The 16393-nt window shown below is 37.3% G+C and overlaps 1 long non-coding RNA gene across 1 annotated transcript in view; it reads right to left on the minus strand.

Moving 5' to 3' along the window:
• Window positions 1-10962: 10962 nt before the first annotated feature.
• LOC123984842 overlaps window positions 10963-16393 on the minus strand; it is an 11974-nt gene continuing 6543 nt past the window's right edge. Inside the window, exon 3 of the long non-coding RNA XR_006828535.1 lies at window positions 10963-13100. This is a non-coding gene — a long non-coding RNA (uncharacterized LOC123984842). The remainder of the gene's footprint in view (window positions 13101-16393) is intronic.

Genomic DNA, 16393 nt, shown 5'->3' on the forward strand with positions numbered 1-16393 from the left:
GTGTTTTGTGTGCATTTTTGGTACAATGGTCTACATGACTTCTACTCGCCAAAATAGAGGAACAGGTACCTGTAAAACAAAACCAGATGAAACGCTCGACTGAAATCCTGGAAGTTTTGCAATTAGCAGATGTTTGAACTAGTTTAACATTCACCTCTAAAAAATTTTATTAAATTTAAAATGTATTGAGTTTGCAAGGTGCTTGTACAGCTGGCATGTATTTAAATATTTGTTTTCTGGGGTGTAGTCCTCAAGAATCTTTGCAGCCATATCCACCATGGTATGGTTAAAAAAACAGGGCTATACTGAAGTGCTCAAACATTTAATACTGCCTGCCTTATAAATAATTGCTCCATCCCACATTAAATGACTGTTGAGCAAAGAGCGACCATGATTTACCAGAACTGACATAAACTACATCGTTGCCTCCTTGTATCATCACTTATATGGTACAAAGCTCATTTCATGAAACCACATACGCTTGTTTGAACCCATGACAGAATATAACACTGCTATCCTGCAGTATTCTTAAGTTTGTTACATCATCAAGGTGACCTTCATGATATGCCTCCATTTATATTGAATTTACCAGCATAGAATTTACATGAATGAGGCAGATGTGTCATTTACATTGGAGACATATGGCAGATGTTTGAAACCACTGTGGACATTATTAGTTCAAAAGAATGCTGAATCTCCGGAAATAGATCTCTAAAAAACTGTTCCTGCACCAGACTGAATTCCCTGTCTTACAATTAACCATTTTTACTACATTTGTGCCATGATGAAAACTTCCAATTTAAATACTCATAAAATAACTAATCACCCCATTATGTACCATATGGACAAACATCAGCTGCTAAAGTAGCACAATAAAGACGCACATCAATGCAAAACATAGCGCTTTCAGTCAAACTGAAATCCCCCACACCCTTCTGCAGTCAAGCAGAAGTCAGCTTGACCTATCGGTAAACTAAGCTGATAAATAAAAATGAATGACACCAGTGAGAAAAGCTGTCCTGATCAGATAATCAAGACACCAAAGTATTTTTGGTTTCAACACCATAGATGGCAAAATTACTGAAAAAGATTTTGTAAAAAAAGCAGCTGCCTACGCTACATCAACAAATCTAGCTTGGCAACAGAAACTAGAACGGAAACGTTAGCTTTTCACTGTGCTCATCCTTAGGACCCTTGCAAGAAGCTTGTAAAAAGGCCAATACCGATAAGATAGCAAGATATATACGTATGCAGCCCATTGGCATTGTTTCGGGAGAAGGTTTTCAGGAAAATTACAGAACTTTGATCCACACAGGGAAATATATAGACTTTAATGAAGGGTAAGACCATTTGAAGGCCAATGGATGGGGGATTGCAGTACAGTTATATGGGTATATGGTTTGAAATAGTTTAAACAAATTGTGTGTTGTTAACTTTTTGGAAAAGTGACAGCCCTAGTAGCAGACTGCTGTCTGACAGTGCCCCTGTCTGCTGATGATAGCATTGTGACTTTCCTGCAAATACAGATTCAATTAACATGATTTAATTAGACATAAATGTAGAATTAATGACTTTCTGGCTGGTTAGTGCAACAACAGGGAACGTAAGCAGGAAAACAAAACATATAAAACTTTTAAATTCCCCCTTTTGGGTGTTGCTTTTTACCCAAAGGGGAAAACCAGATGTGATTTACAGAGCAGATATGTACACTACAGAAAAAAAAACATTACAAACATAATTTCATTTTGGTTTAACTTTGACTTTAATATGAAGAACAACTACAGTGGGAACAAAAGAGCTCTTGGTTGTTTTTATCTTGAAATTAAACACTCTGAAGAAGTGACCAGAGGTTGTTTTTGCAAGATAAAACTGTACCTACTCAAATTCAAATTGTTTGATTGTGAAATCATGAGCAGCTTCAGCCTTGAGGACAATGTTTTTCAATTAGACATGGCAGGCGCACTTTTATTTTTTATGACCACCTCTGTGCGTGTTGATAGATGGTAGACAGTAGGTTTTGCATTATCCCAGTAAGAACCAAAGGCAGAAATTACTATTCATGACTGAGTATTGTATCTTTTATAAAGCTCATACTGAGGTGTTACCAAACCAGGTGTCATTAAATTAATTAAAAACGTATGTGTGGAATTTAAAGTCAGGCGAGTAAAAAAGAAAAAGAAAGAAAGAAACTGCTACCAACATCTCTCCCCACTGGATGCCAGTCTTAATTCCAGGTGTCACACAGCAGTCAGGAGCCACCAAATCAAAGATGGCCCAAGCAATTTATCACTGGTGTTTATGTCCAATTACCAGAGGTTGGGATGAGAAATATGCTCTAAGAGCAATTAAGAATCCTGTCTGTCCTGTCAGCTGACTCATGGATTGGGTGAGACGACTTTGTCTTATAGATCCACGTCCTTTGTCTTTTTTTGTCACATACTATCCATTGTTTCAGCACCCTCCTCCCATATCTCCCCCTTTTGCCTCATTGCTTTTCCTTTCTGAGCTCATGAGATAGCTACTGGGGCCTACTTACTAAAGAAGAGGAGAAAAAAAAATGGAAGGGAAAGAAAGCGATCATAGGAGATATGAAAAGTGCTTGTCTGTTCGAGTTAAAAGCTAAGCCTTCTGGTTTCATCTCCTCTCTGTTTGTAAAGCTGTCACAGTTGAAACAACGCCCAGCAGACGCAACACTCAGATTACAGAGAGCTGTTGTCAGCAAATTGTTTGCTTAGAAATGTCGATTATTCGGTGCCTTCCACGGCATCGGAAGCAGCCAAATCAAAACTGTGTCAACAAAAATTAAAGCATGACATGTTGCCTTGTTGTGAAGGATTTGTAAGAGAAAAACACCCATTACCGAGGTCCTTTTTTCAATTAAGCAAACAGTGCTTTTCTCTGATCCATCCGCATGTTTACACGTGTTACCAGTGCAGCTACAAGACTGCCAGAAGAGAAGATTTTTTTTTTTAAATCAATGATTTGTTGCAAACAAAAAGCAATAGTAGATGAATATCTTTTTTTTTTATGAACCCAAGGCACGTTTCCCCTCTGAGGGGTTTGAGGAGAAAATGAAACCCATGTCAATAATTCACAAACCTGAGAAGAAAGAAAATGCTTTTAAACGCAATTTGAGAGTTTATACGAACGTAGGATAGATTTCACTGACGTGGTTTGTGTGCCTACAGTATGTGTGTAGTATCATTAAAAGCACCACTGGTCACAGAAATCACCATTGTCAAACTGTTTACTTTTCCCTTGAACCTCTCTGCTTATTGTTGTATTTTCTTTTTAAGATAAGAACTAGCCAAACTTGTATAAAATACTGCATGGATCTTTCCAAAGCGGGATCGTTGACAAGCGCTACAATAAGCTGATATTTTATTAACTCATTTTAAAAGGCTGAGATCAGGGGGGTAAAACGTGGTTTTGGCAGACTAAGTTAATTTTATTCCAGTTTTAATGTCAGTCTGCTCTTCTGAATTGTTAATTTATTGTTCATGCCACTTAATTTCATGCCTTCCCCCGCAAAAAAAAAATATTGCATTGCTCCTCTCTTTCCTTATCTCTAAGTAACACCCGCTCATGTCCTGCCCTCTGTCCTCCAGTGGTGCGGTTTGTGTCCAGAATGTACCTGCTTCAGCCCCTACAGGATCCCAGCCACTGTTATACTGGCCAACATACGTGAAATCAGCTCCTCCTGGATACAATTATAATTTTAGGGATGGAATCCTGTCTGAAAGGGCTTCTGGTTTCTGTACGGCAGATATGTCCGGCATTTTGTTAAACATCATAGACACAAACATCATTGAGTGCTATGCGGGTTGCAGGAGGGCACCTTGAGCAAAAACATGTATCTAAAGCAGCATTTGTGCTTGCAGGACAAGCACTGTCAATTTGGTCAACGGAAACAAATGTGGAAAATATTCATCATTGACTTTAAATTAAAAGTAACCTTAGTAAATGAGAGAAGTTTTTTTTTTTTTAGAATCAGCAAATAAAAAAATCAAGACAATATGAAAAAACAAATGCATTAATTGATAAATTGATAGAATTCCATACTACACACAAATTTTATACAGTATATAGTATAAATTACTATCTTTATAGCATAGTTTTTGCAGTTGGGATACAGGAAATCAATATATGTCACCGTTTTATATTAACAGGAAATGAATAAAAACTTGTGTCACTGGATCAGATTGCAACTTTTAAATGCGTCTTGCAATGAAACTTCACAGAGAGAAAGCACCATGTTTTCAGCTCCTCAATTTCCTTTGTGCATTGCATTGCGGGAGAATAGTGTCCATCAACAGCACAATACTTTTTAACAAAAATTAAGCTAACAGAAAAGCTAACATAACATTGTCAAGGGATGTTTATAGGATGTCGGTAGGACTGTCTGAACAGCCTCTCAACCATATGAATCTCCATCCAGGTGTTGGCTGTAGTAATATTATTGTATAAATGTACATTTTAAATGGTTTTTCCTCAAACTGAATCCAGATGGTTAACAGTACTTTAGTGAACATCTGAGTGAGTACAGCTTCTGCGCTGCTATGTAAAGCAAAAGCTGCAATAATGCGGAGCGACAACGACAATGAGTGACTAACTATGTTTAAACAGTCAGAGTTTGCAAATGACAAACGTATTTACTGAGGAGGGTGGTTTTGTATTGCCCCACAGCAGAGTGACATGAGTGTGTGTGTGTGTGTGTGTGTGTGTGTGTGTGTGTGTACCTGTCAGAGACTGGTACACACAGGTAAACAGTACCTTTTCTTCTAGCCTTGCATGAATGAGAACAATGTCTGTTTTTTGTTGACTAAAATTAACAAATTATAAATGACTAAAATGTGACTACAACTAACAGTTTGTTTGTCAAATAATTAAGACTAAAAATAAATCTAAATAGGGGCCAGTATTAACGCTGCAGAATGAGTGACCAGCCCTGATTTGCTGACCATAAATCACACATGGCTTTATAAGTAGCAACAGATTTGAGGGATGTGTTTGAGAGACAAACCTGCCTTCTTTTTGTCACAATGGCCTTCCATTGTATCAGTATCAGACTTTTAATGTGCATGAACAGATGGCGTTGTAAAATGAGTCAGCATTTGGACATTTTGCTCCACAGTCTAATTTTTTCAATTAACACTTTTAAATCCCATTTATGCGTTAGAATAAAATTACTTTGGGCGAAACTATCCATCATAAGTTTGCTGCTGATCAAGAATTTAAAATGGCCATTTTTCACTTCAATTAATCTGTGTAGTTCAGTCAATGTTAGGTTTATAAGCTGACCTTCATCAAAAGCTGTTATGAAATTCAGTCAAACATATCCTGTTTTTGGTGTAACCACTTAGTTTTGAATTTCTGGATTTAAATGTTTTTTTTAATATGGTTTAAAATACATTGTGGGTCATTAATTTAATGTCTCCTACTTAGTATAAACAGTATCACTTACTGTAGTTAAAACAAATATTTTCAATATATAAAATCATGGTCTAGGATTTTGCTTTTATTTATATACTTGTGTTGTGTTCATCCCACCCAAAAAATAAGCTTTAACAAATCATGCAAAATGTTAACAGACGATGGGTTTAGTACTTATCTTATATGTCGAGGAAAAGAGACTCATCAACTTGTCGTGTTAAGTTGTGGTGTTTTACATTAGATTTAGTATTTCTAAGGGAGCTCTGGCATTTGCAGAATGAAAAAAAAAAATAAAACTCTCAGAGAAGGTCAGAATCGGTATGTGCGATTAAATAAATGGAGTGAAGAAGCAACGTCCATGCTATAAACACTGAGAGCCAGGCAGCATTCACATGAGTGAGGTGAAAGTGTTTGGAAATGTAGCAATACAAGAAAAGGCACGGCTGGCTGACAATTAACAACATTTCTTTTAAAGTGATTTTATAATTTGCCATGCTCTACACACATGACAGTTAAGAATAGAAGCCATTAGCCTAAAAAGAGTTGTTTTTCTTATGAGCTTCTTTAGAGTGGCTATATAGGAGGCAATATGCTTAATGTTCTTACTTCATGCTTTTGTTCATTACTATATTTGGAGCATATTGTGTGTACATGTGTGTATGTTTTTTGAACCAGTGCAGTAAAACATAATGTGTTTTATATCAACATAACTTTCCCACCATCAGGGATGAAATCTACCCTGAAAAAGCTTTTTATGGGGGATGCCAGCCGCTTCATCCCTGAGCGATTTCAGAAGCATTAGACTTGCCCTGCACATCATCATATTATGCCACAGACAACCACAACACACATCTGTACAAATCGGAGGTGATTCAAACCATTTCCCTTGTGTATTACAAGCAGTTTAGCATGTCACTGAGCTACCTTCAAGTGCCTCTTTATATTTTCCTCATGTTTCTTCTCTCCTACCTGCATAAACAGTGCAGTGTCTTTAGATTTATTTTTGAAGTTAGTTTACCAACAGCGATCAATCGCAGAGTCCAACTGTTCAGTGCAAACTATATTCTTCTCAGTGAACTCTTTGTACTTTTCGTCATCTCATGTATTCCACTATTCTGACAAATTTAGGTGGCAGCGAGATTCAAACCAGCATCTCGCTGTACAACACATGTACTGTAACTGTCAGGCTTGTTGAAATTCATAAAACCTCAGCTTGCCATGTATTTATCATCTCAGTCATTGACTGTAAGTACCAGCAACAAAGAGCTATTTGGCATCACATGTGTGAATCACCAAATCCCCTGTAGTTTCACAGTAACCAAAATACATTTAAGGTCTAACACAGAGAAATGTGTACACCCAGTAAGTACTACAGAATAATACTACAAATGATATTAGACATATTATATTAGACATCCAACTAATTTTTACACTAAAGATGTGAAAATTCCAAAGAAATGAATAAATCACATAAATGAAAAATTGGGTGAGGAAATATTATATAATATTTTAATATAACAGGACAGATATTTTATTGGTATTTTATTTGAAGTAAATTTCATCTGTATCTAGAAAGCCAGACCAATTTTTCTGTCTCTGTCTCATAATTATAATTAAGTTTAATTCAGTTAGATTTGTTTTTCCATGCAAAAATGACTGCAGCCAATCTGGTAAAGAAATAGTTGTCTCTTTTAATTTTCATATTGGGGCATTAATGTGAGCATTTAATTTCATATCATATTTCTTTTTTAATCATTACATTCAAAGCTGGCATTATATTTAGTGATGACTGCCCATGACAATTAAAGCTGAAGTTATCAGATAGCCTCTAAATTGATCCTGCTCACAGCTCTCAGTCTCCCCTTTGGATGCTGGTGTCATAATTTCACAGACTGACAGGATAAGCTGCCGCTCAGTTCTGAATGTCCAAAGATCCTAATTAAGATGAAGCAGATATTAATGTGATACGAAGACTGTTTACTATCTGCTATAGCGTTACCTGTTGCTCAGCGCTCAACTGCCATCTAGCTACTACAACATAACAGGGAAATGACATGCACAGACAGCTAACGCTAGTTTATTGACTACAGACTCATCATGCCAACATTTTTAATTTCTGAATAATACATTGTGGCATTTCACTCCCTAAAAACATCGTTGAAAATACAGATGCTGGCTTGAGATGCACATTTAGTGCCAACACTTTCCTTTTAGTATTTGGCGAAGTCGACACAGCTTATAAAATCTAGAAATGAGAGGCCTGCTAACAGCTTTTATATCTGACCTTGCCTTGTTTTTGGACAGTTGGCTCCAGGAAGGACATTTTGTTGTAAAGGGCTCTGCAGCTCTAATCCACTGAGCTAACCACTAAGCCAGTTGTCTAAGGAATCAGTTTATCTGTGTTGCTGTTTGTCGTGTATTATGTTGGAGTACTTTTTTTGCATATATTAATATGTTGCATATTAATAGAAAAAAACATTTTCCTGAAAGTACAAATGCCAGTTCTTAATGCTTCAAACAGTTCTTATAGTTGTTACTAATCAACTAAATGTTTTAATTAAACTGGCTTAAATAATGCACACATGGGATTCGAATTCATAATACTCCCGAGAGGTGTTTGCCTTTTCAGTCTCATCAGTATTACTCCACTGAGCCATCTGTGAACGTTTCTATCCCAGCTATTATATTTGAACATCCTCACACTCATAATATTAATAAAGCATGAGGTATTGGACTTAGCTCCTGGGACCTGAGTTCACTATTAATGTTCCCACTGGGGCGGCACCGTCCACATTCAGCCTACAGCTTGTCTTACGCCTTATCATTCATCATATTTAAATGAATTCATACACAGTAGTCTTAACTGCTGCTCGTAGGAGTGGATATATTAATATGACACCCTTTAATTTAGCCGCTATTCTACTCTACATGTGCATTTTTCTATTATAAAGTGAATTTACTGTTTTGAATACACAAAGGAGGGAGGGAAGAAGCAGGTTAAGCCTTAAAATAATCCTTAAAAATACTGTGCAATAACAACTCCCTTGAAGAATTACCGATTTGTGTAAAACACCCCCGAGAGGCAGAATTTAAGTTTAATTAGGTAGACATTGTCCAGAATATATAGATTTACATGTAATTCCTTTTCAGTTTTCGGTGTAATCCTGCTTCTTAACATTTCCACACCCCAGAGTATTTTTTTCTGTAAGCTCCTATTACAACCTCGGGTCCGTTCCATTGTAGGTCCCAGATAGTGATGAAGTTATTGTTAGTGGACACAGAAATGGGGATTTGGTACTGCAGTCTAATTTAATTAAGGCTGTTGAGCTATCCGAGACTTGCTTTTGTGCATTATATTCAAATGTGATCACAGAGCAAAGATTGGGATTTGTACTGAGAATTATCAAAAGTAAAGGCAACCAATACATTTTTTTATTTTGTCAAACCAACATTTTATGTATTTCTGTATAACAAAGACGAGGGATCAGATCACAGCTGCCCAGTATGATGCTGACATATAACCCATCTGGATGCCCCATCACCACCAAAGGCCATATTCAGACCAACAGCAGCACAGAATCAAACAATTGGTGTGTTGGTGTGAGCGTTGATGTGTGCATGTTTTTTTTTTAGGAAACTAGAGGTCCAGTTTCAAGGCTTTTCAGATGCAAATACACTATTCTGTCAGAGACACTCATGTCAAGGAGCTGACAATTTATAGCACATGGCTATACAGTTATATTTGCCTGACAGGGCTATGCTTTTTGAGGAAGCTCTCAAAGAATGTGAGCAGCAGAAAAAAAATTGTTGGGAGAACACCCCCTTCCCCTCCCCCCCTTAATAGCGGATAGTGGAGGGAGCTGCAGCAGCAAACGGTGTTGGCATGAGCACACCAGCAGAGTAATACTGAGGAGTTTTACATTCTAATGGCCAAGGCAAATATGACGGGATGTTCTCAGTCAGCTGGTAGCCAAACAGCTGATAACTGAGCCACTGATTGTGAAGCATGAATGCAGCTTCTAATGCCAATCAACAACGGCTCTATGCCTCATTCCAGCAGTTTATATTTGAGGCAGGGTTTAAAAACTATGGAAAGGATTTAAAACTATTTGAAGTTCCCACACCTGAGGCTGGGTATTGTTTGAAATGTTTCTACACTACTACAGATACGATGCTGAATGCTAACCAAACACAATACCCTTTTTTATACCTTACTTTGATAAAAAAAAATTTTTTTTTTCAAGCAAACCCTTTCTTCTAAAATAGACCAAATGTTGAACGTCTAGTGCCAATGGGGGTTGAGGCACTTGGCTTGGCGTCTCCAGTTCAGGTTCATCCAGGAAATGTTATGAGCAGTGTGCAAGTAAGGTTAAAGACCTAGCATAACCCCTGTTATAAATATTGTTCAGTAATCTTGTTTACATCATGCGTGGATTGTGTTGGTGCTGCTGGTGCATCATGTATCCGTCCCTGGTTAAAAAACTACAAGTCCCACATGCCACAAGCCGCAACACACCAATCACATTAGAGTTTTCTGGGACAAGTGTTTTGAAAAGCTGTTTACAGTGCGGCAAAATCAGACATTTTTAACTGGTGGCCAAAAAAACGGTATTTCTTCTTATTCTCGTTTAATTTTGTTCATGCATTTTCCTTTATAATCAAGCAAGTAGACTCATGGTACTCATGGCAAATTAGCTTAATTTAACCTTGATTGTTTGCAAGTAAAGAGTACAAAAAGCTCTTCAATAAATGGCACACAACATGTTCTACCTTGCACACATTTAATTTGCCAACATAGTGTACTGCCGAATCACCACAACCCGCTGAGTGACAGAGTGGGAAGAAGTAGGAGCAAAAACAAACTGATTTAAAAAGCCATGCTGTCATTTTCTTTCCCACCCACCCTGCATCATGTAGATGTGAATTTAAAGAGAACTCCAGAGACTTCACGAAGCAATTAAGTGTTGATCAACACAGACACACTGATCTACTTGGATGTACAGTACAGTAGTCTACAGCTCCATGAATGTAACACTAATGCACTTGGCTGTTGGTTGGTTGGACATTACATAATCCACTTATGTACCATAAGCTGTCAGTGCAGTATGAATGAGACAGGTGAAGCTTTTTACACTGAAGGTCTTTAGTGGGTGAGTGAATAACTCTACACTGAAAAGAACTTTTTGTTTTCTATAAGCTTTACTTTTTAGTATATATATATATATATATATATATATATATTATATATATATTTTATTATTTATTTATATTATTTTATATATATATATATATATATATATATATATTTTGTGTGTGTGTGTGTGTGTGTGTGTGTGTGTGTATGTGGGCATGCTCCTTTTAATGTGTAATCCAAATTTATTTTCTAGTAGATAACTACACATTGTGTCCAAACTGATTACAACAGAAGTTAAAAAGGTCTTTATGGAATTTATTATAATAAATACAAATATATTTTATATATACATATACACTTGAAATGAAAGACCCATTGTCTATTGAGGAGTACCTTTTAAAAAGAGGTCATCAAATTCACAGAACCAGTTTCAAAAGACATGGTAGGTGGTTGCCAATGTTGGTGGATTAAAATAAACCTTGTGAGCCTAGGCATCCAAGGGTCTAAGAGAAACAAAGTAGAAAAGATTCAAGATTACTTTATATGCTCCTATGGAAATTTGTCTTGGATATAAAGGCTGCCACATAACAACTACATACAATGATGGTGCAGTAACAGACATAGTACAATCAAGTGCAGACATAAGTACACTCAGTACATACAACACAGCCACTCATTTCACACCCTCCTTACGTCCCGAGTTAAGGAGATTCACTGATCAAGGGATGAAAGAGTTTTCATCCATATTCAGGTAGCTTTTCTTGTATTTAATCGGAAGCCCATAGCGTCTACCTGATGGGAGCGGTTCGTACTGAGTAAAGAACATGGGAGCATTCGGAGCGAGGGGATGCTACCTCACCCCCATCACTTTAATTACTGTGCAGACCAGTCTATTTATTTGTGATTTTAACTTAACTGACATGTTACCAAACCAAGCTACGATTCTGTACTACACTCTCTATCACACCATGATAAAATAACATCCAATCCCAAACACCCTGAACCTTCTCAAGAAGTACTGAATTCACATGGACTTTCCAAGCCAGATTATAGTCAACATGTACACCCAAGTGTTTGTAAAAATGAACCTGGGCAATACAAGTGTTTTGGACCAGAAGTAGAGAATGGTCCCCCAGATGTCCTGGATCAAAAATCATTTGATCTGTTTTCTTAGTATTTACAATGAGATGATGGTCATCACACCATTGTACAAACTTTTTAACCACTATAACTATAGCCAGAAATGGCTGCTTGTACACTCATTTGTATATAATGTAAATAGAATCCGAGAACTCACACATCCTTGAGGAACACCTGTGTTGATGACTTTAGGCTCAGATAATGTCAGGTTCACTCTGCCAAAACAACCTGTTCCTCATATAATGGCAGAGGATTAATGATTGCCATCTTCTAGAGAGATGGTGTGCTGTGTGTGAATCAACAGACCTTTGAAAGACAGGGACCCAGGCTGGTGTAAGTTCCTCTGCACAAAAGGAAAGCTGAGTCACCATCAGGTCCTGTTGCCTTATTGGCAAAAAGTCTTGTGACTTCCCTTCAACTGCTGTCTATCCTTGGAACACAGTCATCAATTGGTATGGAGTTAATGACACTTTCCCCTTTCTAAAGAGAAATCATGTGAATCAAACTTAATTTAGATGATGTTTAAATCATTTACCATAGTATTATCATCTGCTGTGTGTAGTGGTTTCCTGGTTGGATTCATATTTGTAATGGAGGTCATGGTGGTCCACATTTTCTTTGCATTATCTGCACATTATCTGTATTGTCTTTTAGCTGTGGTTCTGGTTCTGGTTAGGCTCCCTCTGTGCTAATCTTAATTGCATATGGCGTTATTCCGCAAGGCAAGCCTCTTGCGCTTGATACAATGCTTGACATCCTTAGTAATGTAGACCTTTTTTGGGATACGCTTTTATTGTCTTTTGGGGTATCACAGCATCCACACAGAAGTTATAAGCTGTGATTATTTTGGCTCAAATCTGCCTGTGTTTCCACTTGGGGGCTCATAAACAGCACAAATCACAATGTTGCCATTCCCAGTGAAGGAAGAACAGTCTTAGATTCAAGCATAATAGCTCAGCATCTGGGTTAGAGATAGTCTCACGTGTGGTATATTGCCTGCACCACTTATTATTGATATAAACACAAAGTCCCACAAAGTCCCTGTCTTACAAAACTCAAGGCTCATGTCAGAATGTGCCTCATACCAGATTCTATTGTAAAGTTTTAGTTTGTCCATCTTATTCCTCAGGGAGAGTGTGTTACACAGGATCAACGCTGGCAAGGGTGGCTTGTTCCCTCTTTTTTGGAACCTCCGTCTCACTCCCCCTCGCCTAAACCTCCGCCGTTGTCTCGCCATCTGTTCTTCCATGGTCTTTTTGAAGTTCCTTGCGAATGTCGGCCAGACGCTATATTTTTCCCCTATGAGAGATTCGCAGTGACAGCAGCATTTCCCTGTCATTAACGTGCATTTCCTGGTTGTTTCGGTGGAATGTTGTTGTTTGACAGTGGCTTACTGCGAAAAGCAAAAGAAATAGTCTCCATGAATCTCCAAAAACTCACCATTTTACAGTGTTTGCTTAACTTTACCACCAAACAGAAGCAGAATACAAAACACAAGGACATATTAATCACTCAGTCATGATTAAAATACAAAATATGCAGCACCACAGTTTTGCGGGTCTGCTACAGAGCAGCGCCACTGGAAGTCAGTCTTGAAGATCACCTTGCTAGGTTGGTCTGCATTCTCAGACATAGCTATACACTGAAGTTGCAATAAAAACAGTAGACTCAAGGTCCTGAAATATCATAATGACAAACTGTCAAAAGACGTACTGACAACTGCTCAGACTCAACATCACCTACTACCACACAGTGCTTTGTGGCAGGGTCATGGAAACCAATTCCCTTAACATTTTGAAATTTTTCAAAGGACCCATTTTTTCTCAGAATTTCTGCCATTATGGCTTATGAACCATATAAAATGTAATTGTTACATTTGCTTTTCAAATCAGTATTTTGGTGAAAGCAAAAGTAAAAATTCAGCCTATATATTGCTCTGAAAAGGCCCTGAAAGCCTGGTTTAAATTTAAATATTTATGACCAACATTTAGTTAAGGTTTACGTTCTGGGAGAAAAAACTTGCTTAGATATTATCAGTGGTGGATGAAGTATTCAGATCCTTTACTTAAGTAAAAGTATACCACGCTGTAGAAGTCTGTTACAAGTAAAAGTACTGCATTGAAAATGTTTAAAGTATTTAAGTATAATCAAGAAAATGTCCTTAAAGTAAAAGTACTCAATGCAGAAATATGTCTAGTGTGACTGTTATACTATTATATATCATATCATGACATTATTATTACTCATGCAATCATGTATAAGCAGGATTTAACTGTTGAAGTTGGTTAAGGTGGAGCTCATTTTGAACTATTTTGGACTAGAGCTAACAATTGCTTTCATCATGAATTCATCTGCTGATTATTTTCTCCATTAATGAATTGATTGTTTGTAAAACAAAATTTCTAAAAATAGTGAGAAATGGCGTCACAATTACCCAGTGTCCAAAGTGACTCCACCATAATGCTTTCTTTTGTCCAGCCAACAGTCCAAACCTCAACATTATTAACACTACATTTGTTTTTTTTATGTAGCCAGGTGAACCAGGGTACAGAGTTAAATAGTGTTATGTGGGTTATAATGTTATGTAGTTGCTGGTGGGATTACTGCAGCGATAACTGTCCTCTGTATTTAATGGCACTGTCACTTTAAGAGTACTACATGGGACGGCTCGCGAGAGGGAAGAGTTTCTAATGGGACACGAGGAAAAACGTAAGTGTTGGGTCCCGCAGTGTAGAGAAACGGCAAGGGATGTACTTTGGTTTATTGATACGGAGGATATCTCCATAACCCATGGTAAAGTACAGTAATAATCCTTAAGATCGGCAGACGAAAGAGTTAACTAACTAGCGGACCAAGGTAGATGCATGAAGACCTGGGTGTCCCAGCTGATTCCTGACGATTGATAGCCGAGTGAGTGTGTATGTATGTGTGTGTGTGTGTGTGTGTATCTTCGCCACGAGGGGAAGAGACTCCGACCAGCTGCGACAGCGTGAGTGACAATGAGGTGTATTGACAAACAAAATCACATTATATTAGTGTATACTGAAGTTGTAAACGATGTTTGTTTCATATTTTTTATTTTTCCGCAAACTTAGATGGGAGATACACATGCGGAGTTCTTGGTGAGTGTGTGGGCGTGTCCTGAGGACGCACACTGCACAGTTTTCTGAGTTTCTGTACAAAGTGCTGGGCAAATGGTATTCTGTGAATGAATGTATTTTATGTTTTATGGTAAATTTAATTTTGTTTTATTTTTTCTCCATTTAGAAAGGCCACTACTGTTGTCTAGTCTAGAGTGGTGTTATCTAATGTAGATGTCTAGATTTTGGCTGTTTTACAGCTTTGACTGTTGACAATTTAGGTCTAGAGTTCCCGTTTAGAAGTAACTGAAGTCTACCAGAGTGAGTGTAAACTAGTTTATGGCAGCTGTTTACATATTGTGGTATGGTTAAGGGGTACTATAGAGTACTATAAGTCACATAGTTGAGATCAGATGCAATAAGCAAAGGATGAGTAAGATCATCATCATCATTTACATGGTTAACGTTGTTCTCATTCGAGTCCAGTCGGGGAATAAAAACCCATAAAATTTATTGTGTGTTTGGCCTCATCATTCCTGGCCTGGTAAAATAATTAAAAGGAAAGCAGCAAATCTTCACATATGTGAAGCTTGAACCATGAAATGACCTAAACGTTAAAAATAGTAGCCAATTAATTTTCTGTCAACTTACTAATCGTTTCGGCTGTACTTTTAGAAACAGTTGGGTAGTAATTAATTTATAACAAAACATTTTATAAACTCTTCATATGTTTTGTGTGTAAAAAAAAAGCTTAATTTGTAAACTAACTACTAAAGCTACTATTTCCCTTTGAGATATATCGGAGTAGAAGCGGCATGAAAAGCAAATACTCAAGTAAAGTACAGGTACCTCAAATTTAGCACATGAGTAAATGTGCTTAGTTACTGTCCACCACTGGTTATCATTTATTTTTAGTTTAGGAGTCAAAACCTCAAAGCTAATTTGTTTCATCTGGATTGTAAGTGGGGTTTGATCACGATGATTCACAGTGCTGGCACACCTACCACTCCACAACAGCAATCAGATTTTTATTCAGATGTTACTAAATCCTGATAGGTGCACAGAAGTAAGTGACATCCCCTTTTTAACAAACCCCTTTAAATGTACTATAGCATTATCTAAAATGCAAACAGCACATATTTATATGTAAATAACCAAAACTGTTACAACTTTGGTAGAATGTTGTGCATTCATGTAGAAGCCCATTAACAACTTAAGAAATTGATTGAAAAATATATTTCAGGGTCTTCAAATGTACTAATACATCATCTACATGATCAATTATTAAATCAAGCTTTGCTCAGTGAAGGGGGTCTAAATGCAGCTTAGTGGTCAATACACAGCACATCGGATTAGAGAAGTTTCTATGATCTCATGGAACAGATTTAATCATCTGTAATAATTATCATGTTTAATTTAAAACAATATAGCTTCAGTAATTTAAATGTCTGCACCTGTACAGTCATTCAGGCTTGAGAATACAAATTAAGCTGTGTTTGATTAGAGAGCTGTAAGCGCTCTGTGCTGAATACTAAATCACACATGAGGAAGGAGGGAGGACTAGGAATGAGTAGACATGGTTGAAGCACAAAAGAGGCCATCCCCA

The sequence above is a fragment of the Micropterus dolomieu genome, linkage group LG16, assembly GCF_021292245.1.
Source record: "Micropterus dolomieu isolate WLL.071019.BEF.003 ecotype Adirondacks linkage group LG16, ASM2129224v1, whole genome shotgun sequence".
Lineage (NCBI taxonomy): Eukaryota > Metazoa > Chordata > Actinopteri > Centrarchiformes > Centrarchidae > Micropterus > Micropterus dolomieu.